Source organism: Pantherophis guttatus, chromosome 15 (assembly GCF_059756535.1).
Source record: "Pantherophis guttatus breed Tessera chromosome 15, ASM5975653v1, whole genome shotgun sequence".
In the NCBI taxonomy this organism is placed as follows: Eukaryota; Metazoa; Chordata; class Lepidosauria; order Squamata; family Colubridae; genus Pantherophis; species Pantherophis guttatus.
Window position 1 is genome coordinate 2,162,411 of NC_142077.1, and position 3,515 is coordinate 2,165,925.

Below are 3,515 nucleotides of genomic sequence, written 5' to 3' on the forward strand. Positions count from 1 at the left end.
GAGACACACAAGGATCATCCTGGGGATAGGAAGGGAAGGGAAGGAGGGAGGAGAGGGAGGGATGGAGAAGGGAATGGAAAGGAAGGAAAGAAGGGAGGAAGGAGAGGGAGAGGGAAGGGAAGGGAAGAGAATGGAAAGGAAGGAAAGAAGGGAGGAAGGGAGGAAGAGAGGAGAGGGAGAGAGAAGGAAAGGGAAAGGAAGGGAATGGAAAGGAAGGAAAGAAGGGAGGGAGGGAGGGAGAGAAGGGAAGGGAAAGGAAGGAAAGAAGGGAGGGAGGGAGGGAGGAAGGAGAGGGAGAGAAAAGGGAAGGGAAAGGAAGGAAAGAAGGGAGGAAGGAGAGGGAGAGAGAAGGGAAGGGAAGAGAATGGAAAGGAAGGAAAGAAGGGAGGAAGAAAGGATAGGGAGAGAGAAGGGAAGGGAAATGAAGGGAATGGAAAGGAAGGAAAGAAGGGAGGGAGGGAGGGAGGAAGGAGAGGGAGATCGAAGGGCAGGGAATGGAAGGGAATGGAAAGGAAGGAAAGAAGGGAGGGAGGGAGGAGAGGGAGAGAGAAGGGAATGGAAGGGAAGGGAAGGAAAGGAAGGGAAAGGAAAGAAGAGGAGGGGAAGGGAAAGGAAAGGAAGAAGAGGGAAGGGAAGGAAAGGATGAAGAGGGAAAGAAAGGAAAGGAAAGGAAGAGAATGGAAAGGAAAGGGTAGGATAGGATAGGATAGGAAAGGAAAGGAAAGGAAAGGAAGGGAGGAAGAGGAGGGGAAGGGAAGGAAGGAAGGAAAGAAGGGAGGGAGGAACGGAAGGAAGGAAGAGGAGGAAGAAGGAAGGAAGGTGAGGGAAGGAAGAGGAGTGGAAGGGAAGGAAGGAAAGGAGGGAGGAAGGGAAGGAAAGGAAAGAAGGGTGGAAAGAAGGAAGGGAGGGAGGAAGGAAGGAAGGAAAGGAAAGGAAAGGAAAGGAAAGGGAGAGAGAAAGGAAAGGAAAGGAAAGGAAAGGAAAGGAAAGGAAGAAGAGGAGGGGAAGGGAAGGGAAGGGTAGAAGCCTTTTCAGCAGCTATTACAAAAGGCAACCCACTGCAGCTGAACCACAATTCTCCTTTCTGGGCGAGGCAGGCCAGCTTTTCGGTCTCAGACGCAACTCCGGCTTTACTCCTGCCTGGGGATTTCAACCGGCGCAGGGAGCCGTCGCGGTGAGGACAAATGCCGGAGAAAGAGAAAGGCAAGAGCAGGTCAAGGCCTGTCTGCGGTTCGAGTCTCTCTCGTTGGGCTTTTCGGCTCTGCCCGGCTTATAGGTGTCTCCCCGTTAATTCTGGAGCCACGCCTGCGTCTCCTTGCCATTACTCACCCTTTTCTCAAAGCCAAGCCAGAGCTGGCTTTTTTTATATATATATATATAATTCTCATGGCACGTAAGTCGCCTTTACAACTTAGCGCAATATTATTTATTCCTATCAGAAGAGAGTTTCACAAGCCACTGGAAGATGGGCGACTTTTAAGGCCCAGTTTTGGTCACCGCAATATCAAAAATAAAAAGAGGTTGAGGAACTATTCGGATTCTAGAATAGAAGCTGGAAGGGCGGAGGGTCTCCTACTCGAGCAGGGGGTCAGTCTACAAGACCTCGGAGACCCCCTCCAAGCCTAGGAGTCTATGTTCAACTACAGGGGAACTCCCAACCCGGCAACTTTATACGCCTTGTGCCTTTCAATTCCCCATGGAAGGCGGAGGAATCTCCCGCTCGAGCAGGGGGTCAGTCTAGAAGACCTCGGAGACCCCTTCCAACTCTATTAAGGGACGTCCCAACCTGGCAACTTAATGCCAGGTTGGGATGGGTAGATCCGTCTGGACTTTAGTTCCCAGATTTCCTCTCAGCCATCTGTCTGGAAGGGCGGAGGGTCTCCAGCTCCAGCAGGGGGTCAGTCTAGAAGACCTCGGAGACCCCCTCCAAGCCTAGGAGTCCATGTTCAACTACAGGGGTCTCCCAACCTGGCAACTTTATACGCCTTGCGCCTTTCAATTCCCCATAGATCCGTCTGGAAGGGCGGAGGGTCTCCCGCTCGAGTAGGGGGGGTCAGTCTAGAAGACCTCGGAGACCCCTTCCAACTGTATTGAGGGACCTCCCAGCTTGGCAACTTTATGCCTTCTGCCCTTCAATTCCCCATAGATCTGTCTGGACTTTAGTTCCCAGATTTCCTCAGCCATCTGTGTGGAAGGGCGGAGGGTCTCCCTCTCGAGCAGGGGGTCAGTCTAGAAGACCTCGGAGACCCCTTCCAACTCTATTGAGGGATCTCCCAACCTGGCAACTTTATACGCCTTGCGCCCTTCAATTCCCCATAGATCCGTCTGGACTTTAGTTCCCAGATTTCCTCAGCCATCTGTCTGGAAGGGCGGAGGGTCTCCCGCTCGAGCAGGGGGTCAGTCTAGAAGACCTCGGAGACCCCTTCCAACTGTATTGAGGGACCTCCCAACCTGGCAACTTAAATACGCCTTGCGCCCTTCAATTCCCCATAGATCCATCTGGAGGGGCGGAGGGTCTCCCTCTCGAGCAGGGGGTCAGTCTAGAAGACCTCGGAGACCCCTTCCAACTGTATTGAGGGACCTCCCAACCTGGCAACTCTACGCCTTGTGCCCTTCAATTCCCCATAGATCCGTCTGGACTTTAGTTCCCAGATTTCCTCAGCCATCTGTCTGGAAGGGCGGAGGGTCTCCAGCTCCAGCAGGGGGTCAGTCTAGAAGACCTCGGAGACCCCTTCCAACTGTATTGAGGGACCTCCCAACCTGGCAACTTTATACGCCTTGTGCCCTTCAATTCCCCATCGATCCGTCTGGACTTTAGTTCCCAGATTTCCTCAGCCATCTGTCTGGAAGGGCGGAGGGTCTCCCCCTCGAGCAGGGGGTCAGTCTAGAAGACCTCGGAGACCCCTTCCAACTCTATTGAGGGACCTCCCGACCTGGCAACTTTATACGCCTTGTGCCCTTCAATTCCCCATAGATCCGTCTGGACTTTAGTTCCCAGATTTCCTCAGCCATCTGTCTGGAAAGGTGGAGGGTCTCCAGCTCCAGCAGGGGGTCAGTCTAGAAGACCTCGGAGACCCCTTCCAACTCTATTGAGGGACCTCCCGACCTGGCAACTTTATACGCCTTGTGCCCTTCAATTCCCCATAGATCCGTCTGGACTTTAGTTCCCAGATTTCCTCAGCCATCTGTCTGGAAAGGTGGAGGGTCTCCAGCTCCAGCAGGGGATCAGTCTAGAAGACCTCAGAGACCCCTTCCAACTGTTTTTTAGGGACCTCTCAACCTGGCAACTTTATACGCCTTGCGCCCTTCAATTCCCCATAGATCCGTCTGGAGGGGCGGAGGGTCTCCCCCTCGAGCAGGGGGTCAGTCTAGAAGACCTCGGAGAGCCCTTCCAGCTGGCTTCTGCCCGAGCCTGCGGCCAGAGGCGCGTCGTGGCCGGGCTGGTCGGCGCGTGTGGGCGTCCGGGGCGGTGGGGCGAGGCGCTCCGCCTCGGGGGTGTCCCCGTCCCGCCCCGA